Source organism: Pseudorca crassidens, chromosome 2 (genome assembly GCF_039906515.1).
Source record: "Pseudorca crassidens isolate mPseCra1 chromosome 2, mPseCra1.hap1, whole genome shotgun sequence".
In the NCBI taxonomy this organism is placed as follows: domain Eukaryota; kingdom Metazoa; phylum Chordata; class Mammalia; order Artiodactyla; family Delphinidae; genus Pseudorca; species Pseudorca crassidens.
Window position 1 is genome coordinate 53,608,985 of NC_090297.1, and position 8,855 is coordinate 53,617,839.

Consider the following 8,855-nt stretch of genomic DNA (forward strand, 5'->3'; position numbering starts at 1 on the left):
GTTTTCAGCTCTCCTCTTCAAAACACTGCCGATATACTCAAATCTCAACCTCTCAGCGAGGAATTCACGAAATCGTGTGATGTGGCCCGAGCCTCCCAGTGTGAACTCAGTTGCCAGTGTGAACTGGGATCCTTCAGAATGTAGGCTTTGGAGACTAGTAGATGGAGGTGTGACCCAGCATGGTCACTTCTTCACCTTGGGACTTTGGACAGATCGTTAACACTTGCTGTGTGAACTTCGACTGATCATTTTCACCTGCTGAGCCTCAGATGCCCCACACGTACCTACCTCATAGACCAGGAGGATTAAATGAGATGATATATGACAGTACTTAACACAGTTGGCACAAAGTAACTTCTTCATAATGAGAGCTGCCACCCTGACTGTGGTGAGAATCTGAAAAGCGTACACTTTGCTTTCAATTTCAAATTATTTTAGAAGATTTTAGGTCAAATGCCCCAACTGCCTTCACCAGCATCCATTGTGCCATTGCTCCCACCTTCTCTGTTTTCTCCATCCACACGCTCAGAACTTGAGTTGAGCCTTTAAGTTGGGTTTTCCTTCATTCTGCCTTGTCTCCCGCACTGGGTTTTAGACTTTTTGAGGACAAAGTTTATATCCTTCATGTTTGTGGAGTGAATAAATAATAAGGAAATCAATGATTATAAAGAAATATGTTAAGTAAGTGAGCACAGACCATTTAGAAATAATGAACCTATTCCAGACATCATGGTGTACCAATAGTCTTGAAAATGCCACTTACTAAGAAGTACCTCAGAGGCCCTAAATATTCATTTGGTAACAAAAAGTATGCTTCTTTTAAAATTTCCCCTTTGGGAGGAGTCAAAACTTCCATGTAATTCCATTTTCATTGCAACTGGATCACAGGCCTGCTTCTCCATCAGGAGTCAGCTTCACCTTTCTCTGAGATCAAGGAATCTCCAACCAAGATATGAAAAAAAAAATCCAGGTTCTATTAGTGGGTCAAAGAACAGAAAGGTAACAAATCTCGATCAATCTCTGTTTCTGTCTCTGTCTCTCTCCACACGTATATACACGCATATACAAATCAAGTCATCAAAATCTCAACAGTGTTTATCTCTGGGCAGTAAGGATTTGAATGAAAAATTTGAATGAAAAATTTTCTCTTTTTCTTCTTTCTGTAATTTCCAAGGACTCTACAAGGACTGAGAATTATTACCACCGTAATTAGATAAAAGTTAACAAAGAAGAGTCCTCTGGGAGGAAAGTAAGCCTCCTCAGATAAAAACATGCACTAAAGTCATAAGCCCAGATAGTCTAGGACAGTTCTAATTTTGAATTCTGGATTCACTGACCCCAGAGTACACTCTTTTCGTTTGTGTTGTGACAGTCTAGGTGAGATGCTCCTTGGTAAATCTGATTCACTTAGAAAAACAAGCCCTAGATGGGGATCATGGGGTCATGCCACAGACCCAGCTTGCATAAGCCATTCACATGTCAGCAGCTGTATGCCTCTTGCAGCTCCGAGTGCACTGGGGAACACTGAATAATGCTCCTCCGAGGTCAGGTATCAATGTACACAGCTGAAACAAACAGGACTCATAAGCCTACCTTCATTATCATCACTATTATCACCACCAACATTTATGGAACTCCTGCTACTTGCCAGGAATAACATGAAATGCCTACATTATCTCTCTCAACCTCACAACAACCCTGAGGTAGAAGTTATTACTGCTTTCTACTTAGAAGGAAGCAGAAACTTAGAAAGGTTATCACCAGAGAGAACATTCATTTCATCATATTCTATTTTAAAGCAGTTCATGTAAGAAAGACATAGACAGTTGGGTTAAGAATCTAGCCTGTGGAAACAAACTGAAAATATACAGCAATAAAATAACAGGATAAAAAGGGGGGCTGGGGAGGCGGCCAAGCTACAGTAAGTCAAAAGATCTATGTGCTTCTGCAGCCCAGAGTGAGAACCCACTAAGATTGACAGAGGATAGAGACCACAGGAAAAAATATTTACACTTAAAGGTCAATATTTCCAAAATGCATCACCTGATTGGAACATGGGACTGCCTCTGTACACACTGAGCAGAGACTGGCCCCAAGCTAGGCGACAAAGACCTTGAGTTAGCATCCTAACCTAATTATTCAATAATTATTTTCTTAATAATGCAATTGCTGTTTTTTTTAAAGGGACAGCATATCTGAGAGCTCTTGTGTCCCTTTAATAGGCTTTATTTTTGTTGTTGAATAGTTTTATTTCATTGTTAAAGTGAAACTGTAATTCAGTTTAAATGCTGTATTACAGGCAAGCTGCTTACAATGTATGGTCTCAGGAATATTTGGAAACTTGTCTTTAGGTGTTATTGGCCCAAAATAATAGTCTGGAGTTTTGTCCTCTGGCTTTAAAATACAAATAAAACTTCCTGTGACTTGACAACTTATAAAAGTTAACTCTGCCACGAAACACGTGGGGGAAAAAAGGCTCTGAAATCTTTTCCTATCTCTGGAATAGGAAAACCAGAGAAGACTGTAAGAATCCAGAAAGTATAAGACTATTATCAGGATAAGGTCATGATTTCTAATTTAAAAGAAAAGTGACAAACCACAGACTGGGAGAAAATCCTTACAAAAGACACTCTGTTAATAACAGATTTTAAAACTGTGATCCAAAATATACAAAAAACTCTTAAAACTCCATAGTAAGGAAACAATCTGATTAAAAAATTACCCAAAGACCTTAACAGACCTCTCCCCAAGGAAGATATATAGATAGTAAATAAGTATATGAAAAGATGCTCCATATCATATGTCTTCAGGGAAATGCAACTTAAAACAAAAATGAGTTACCACTACACACCCTTTGGAATGGCCCAAACCCAGAATGCTGGCGACACCAAACGGTGGCGAAAATGTGGAGCAACAGGAACTCTCATTCTTTGCTGGTGGGAGAGTGAAACGGTCCAGCAACTTTGGCAGACAGTTTGTCAGTTTCTTACAAAACTAAACATACTCTTACCGTGCAATCTAGCAATTATACTCCTTGGCATTTACCTAAAGAAGTTGAAAATATACATCCACACAAAAACCTATACTGTTTATAGCGGCTTTATTCATAATTGTCAGAACCTGGAAGCAACAAAGATGTCCTTCAGTCGGTAAATGATAACTAAACTGCGGTACATCCAGACAATGGAATATTATTCAGCACTAAAAAGAAATGAGTTATCAAGCCATGAAAAGAGATAGACAAACCTAAAATGCATATTAGTAAGTGAAAGAAGCCAATCTGAAAAAACTACATAGTGTATAATTCCAACTACATGATATTCTGGAAAAGGCAAAACTATGGAGACAATAAAAAGATACTAGTGCCGGGGTTGGGGGAAGGGAGAGGTGAGTCGGTAGAGCACAGAGGATTTTTAGGCAGTGAAACCATTCTGTGTGATACTATAATGGTAGATACATGTCGTTATACATTTGTTAAAAGCCATAGAATGTACAACACCAAGAGGGAACCCTAATGTAAATTATGGACTTTGGGTGATAAAGAAGTGTCAGTGTAGCTTCATCAGTTGTGGTGGAGGAGACTGTGCATTTTGGGGGACAGTGGGTACATGGGAACCTTCTGGACTTCCCACTCAATTTTGCTGTGAACCTAAAACTGTTCTAAAAAAATTTTTAAAAAGAAAGTGGATATGTATGTGCGTGCACACGTGTGTACATGTCTAATCATTATCATCATCTTTTTCTTTTACGAGACTATTACTCTAATGTAGAGACAAAACTGTGAAATTGGATCGTTTTTCCTTGGGGTTTCCCAGGCTGTACTTGGAGTCGGCTTTCCCCATGCTGGAATGTTGGGGCTTCTCCACCACATGCTAAGCACTGTGTTGAAATCATGGGGTAGTGGTGAACCAGTCCTTGCCCTCTTGAAGTTTAGTGTTCAAAGAAGAGGGGGTGGAGGCAGTAAACAAGTAACTGCAGTAACTACACAAATGATGACTGAATTGTGGTGAATGACCTGAAAGCAAAAAAACATGGGGATCAAACCTAGTCAGCAGAGTCAGGGAAGGCTTCCCTGAAGAAGAAATTTAATCTGCAACCATAAAGTTGCTTAGGAGTTAGGCGGGGCAATGTGTATTCTCTGGTTGTTGGGACGGAGGAGGGTGATGGAGGGAAGCTGGGCTAGGAAACACCAGGTGGGGAGGTGCTGAAGGAAGAGGGCCTTGGGGCATGTGGGGAAACTGGAAGGTCCAGATGATTGCAGCACTAAAGCATGAGAAGGAGTGAGGAGAGATGCAGCTGGAGAGATGGGCAGGGGACAGAGTGTGTTTAAACTACCCTAACAGCAAGGGCCAGCCACCGAAAGATTTTGGTGAATGATGGTGTCACAGAAGAATGATGGTGTCTTATCTTTCATTTTATTTCCAGAACCTAGTTCAGTGCTTAAAACATCATGGGTGGTTCAATAAACATTTGAGAAAGGAAAGATGGGGAGAAAAGTGAGGAAGAGATGAGCACACTTATTCACTCAATTATGTATTATGTAATAACTGGAATTCCAGTGGCCTGAAATTGGCGATGCACCCACTCAAATAATTCATTTTCTGAGCAAAATCATGACTTCTATTGACATCACCATCATATGTTATTATTCAAAGAATCATTTCCTCCTGAAAGAATAACACAGTATATTTTATTATAAATTTTTATTGTAATTTCAAATCAGAACATTCTTTTCTCAAGTTTCTGTGTCTGAGATTTGGGGGTCACTTTATTTCCTTGTTTGCCATATCTGAAAATTTATGTGTATCTCCTGGTGAGAGATATAAAACTCAACAGCAACTTTACTACTAGTGATGAGAGGTATTCGTTTTTATCTGTAGCCATTGCTCTTTAATGACCTACATAACTTTAGCACTTTCTCTAGTCTAGACGAAGGAATATTGATTTTCCTCTTTTTTTTCTCCTGCTAGTGAAATCTTCTTGCTAAAGGAGTGACTCAGCTAACCTGGCTATTTGGGCATTTTTCTCCCCCTGGTTCAGCTGGGATTCTATGTGAATATACAGAAATTCTAAGAATGAAGTGTTCTCCTTGTTGGCAATGCTATCCCAAAGGTAAGTTACTTCTGTTGAGAGTGTAAGAGAAGTCCCTTCTGCTGTTTTGTGTAATGTCCTCTTTGGACAGATAGAAAATATAACCAAGTCTCATTTAACTGAGGAGAAAATATCTCCTCAAGTTAAGAGACCTGGGGGTGGAGGTGGGGTAAGAAGAGGTGGCTGTATTTACAAATTGAATAAAGGCAACACAATTAGAATGTAGATGTTTTTAGGATCCTGGGCAAATATGAAAAGGGAAAAAAGGAAGCAGGACAGCAAGCGGACTGGGCCTTGGAAGGCTCTCAGCATCAAGAGCACAGGCTCCCGGTGGCATGGAGCTGGGCACCCCACCAAACTATGGGCAACACATCCTCATGTATTCCGAGAACCCAGGCATGTGTGCCCTATGGTAGATGATCAGTAAATGTGTGTTGAATGAAATGGGTGGAAGAAAGGATGAGTGGATAAATGGCTAAATAAACAAAACCAAACCAATACCTTTTGGCCGTTACATATTAGAAAGGGGACAAATAATCACCATCTCAAAATGACTCGATCATTGTGCCAGGGTGTAGTCAGCAGGACAGGGCAGGATGTACCAGAACCTGTGTGTACGGGGGGCCGAGAAGGGAATATGAAAGGAGGTGGGAGTGTCGCGATGATACTTTAGGTCAGGAGTCACAAACTACTGCCAGTGAGGTAGGTGCCTCTTTTCGTAAATGAAGTTGTGTTCGAACACAGGGACACCCAACCCTCTGTGTGTTGCTGATGGCTGCTTTCGGCTATGATGGCAGAGTTGAGTAGTTGCAACAGAGACCGTATGACCACAAGCCTAAAATATTTACTATCTAGACCTTTACCCAAAAAGTCTGCCTACAGCTGCCCTAGGTCAAAGACAGAAAGGGATCAAATCCAAGGAGATCTCAGCAGGCAGGGTCTGGAGTCTGGGAGTCTCAAGAGAGGCAGAAGCATGCCGCCGAGTCTCAGACACAGAAGACGTTAAAATTGGAAAGAACTCAGAGTTCACTGGACCAACCTTCTCAGCTTTAGAAGAAAAGACTTTGGCTCAGAGAGGGAAACAACTTGCTCAAGGTCCCACGGTCAGTTAGTGGAACAGCCGGGACTAGCAGAGATCAGGTGGGCCACCAGGTGTGGACAGTAACCAGATGCTGCTCAGAGACCTACTGTGTCGACAGACTCACTGTGGCAGAGACAATCCCTGGGGTCACCTCACATCTTGGGGCTCAGAGACACTATTTTTTTTCTTTAAGAAAAAGGCAACATCTGGGTAAGAAGGGAAGGGGTGACTTCTTTCTCTTATTCCCTTTTTGCCCTCTGGATTTATGGTCGATATTCTCATCAGCTATGTGAGGGTCAATGCCACTCAACTCAAAATCAACTTTGCAAGAAACCTGGGGAAGCTTAGAAGTACCTGGCAGTTGGGTGTCATTTTTTTTTTAACCTATCCAAGAAGCCTACTGGAGGAGCAGTTTGACAGGCTCCCATGGACCATTCTGTCAATTGGTAATGCTTACTCCCAAGGCAATTCCAAGACGGAACATCCTGGGCAAATAATTAAATAAAGACAAATTCCTGCCAGGCTTGGAGCCACCCCAATGCAACACATGTTGAAGAAAAACAACAAGTTTCTCAAACTCCAGAGAAGCTCGAAGCTCTGGAAGGTGAAAGAAATCTCAGAAGCGTAGAGGAAGGCTTCACTCATCATGGTTCAGAAAAATATTCCTCTGTGGTGTGAGCCCACCAAACATCACTGGCTAAACAAACAGCCTCCTTACCAACAACTGTCAGGGCACAGAAGAGTTCATTGAAGAACTGGATTGTTTCCTGCGGCCATGGAGGGTCAGCCTCCATCCTCAGGAAATGGTGGCCATGGAAGGGGCAGAGGAGCCATACAGCCAGTCCCTCTTTGTGAGGGTGAAGGAACTAAGGCCTAGAGAGGCGCATCCATTGCTGGCGGTCATAAAGCAGGGGCAGTTTCAGAACTGCGTCCTCTTCCCAACACACTACACATAAGAAGGCCTGCCATGGTGGTTAGCACATAGTAAGCACCCACTACAGGTCTGCGGAATGAATGAGTAAATGACTGAGTAAATTCAACAAATGTACTCTCTGAATGCCTTAATATCTCTGGACACAGTTTTAGACTCTTGGGATATGGTGTTGACCAAGACTGACAAAGACCCTGCCCTCATAGAGCTCACATGTATGTGTGTATGTGTGTGTGTGTGTGTGTGTGTGTGTGCGTGTAACTATGTGATAGTAATAGGGCAGTGGGGGGGATATATGTTGGGATGTAGAGGAATAATCATAATAACATCACAACATTCTGCACCCTTCCAATGGCATATTTTTTATGGCTCCCAGTGACAGTCCTCAGCTCAGGGTGGCAATGTTTGTTCCCTTCCAAAAGTTTCTCTGGGGTCCTGGAGCCTCTGGCTTTCCTTTTCTTTTCTTTTTTTTTTTTTTTGCAGTCCGAAAGTTTATATTCCTAACCTACACAGCCTCAGTCATGGAATTATGCCCATTATTTTTCTTTGAATTTTTAATTTTTTAAACAACTTTATTGGAGTATAATTACTTTACAATGATGTGTTAGTTTCTGCTTTATAACAAAGTGAATCAGCTATACGTATACATATAACCCCATATCTCCTCGCTCTTGCATCTCCCTCCCTCCCACCCTCCCTATCCCACCCCACTAGGTGGTCACAAAGCACCGAGCTGATCTCCCTGTGCTATGTGTCTCCTTCCCACTACCTAGCTATTTTACATTTGGTAGTGTATATATGTCCATGCCACTCTCTCACTTCGTTTCAGCTAAACTTCTCCCTTCTCATGTCCTCAAGTCCATTCTCTACATCTGCGTGTCTATTCCTGTCCTGCCCCTAGGTTCTTCATAACCATTTTTTTGTTTGTTTTTCTTTTAGATTCCATATATATGTGTTAGCATACGGTATTTGTTTTTCTCTTCTGACTTACTTCACTCTGTATGATAGTCTCTAGGTCCATCCACCTCACTACAAATGATTTAATTTCGTTTCTTTTTATGACTGAGTAATATTCCATTGTATATATGTGCCACATCTTCTTTATCCATTCATCTTTCGATGGACAATTAGGTTGCTTCCATATCCTGGCTATTGTAAATCGAGCTGCAATGAACATTGTAGTACATGAGTATTTGTGAATTACGGTTTTCTCAGGGTATATGCCCAGTAGTGGGATTGCTGGGTCGTATGGTAGTTATATTTTTAGTTTTTTAAGGAACCTCCATACTGTTTTCCATAGTGATTGTATCAATTTACATTCTCACCAACAGTGCAATAGGGTTCCCTTTTCTCCACACCCTCTCCAACATTTATTGTTTGTAGATTTTTTTGATGATGGCCATTCTGACTGGTGTGAGGTATTACCTCGTTGTAGTTTCAAGTTGTATTTCTCTAGTGATTAGTGATGTTGAGCATCCTTTCATGTGTTTGTTGGCAGTCTGTATATCATCTCTGGAGAAATGTCTGTTTAGGTCTTCTGCCCATTTTGGATTGGTTGTTTGTTTTCTTGATATTGAGCCGCATGAGCTGCTTGTATATTTTAGAGATTAATCCTTTGTCAGTTGGTCCGTTTGCAAAGATTTTCTCCCATTCTGAGGGTGGTTTTTTGGCCTTGTTTATGGTTTCCTTTTCTGTGCAAAAGCTTTGAAGTTTCATTAGGCCCATTTGTTTATTTTTGTTTTTATCTCCATT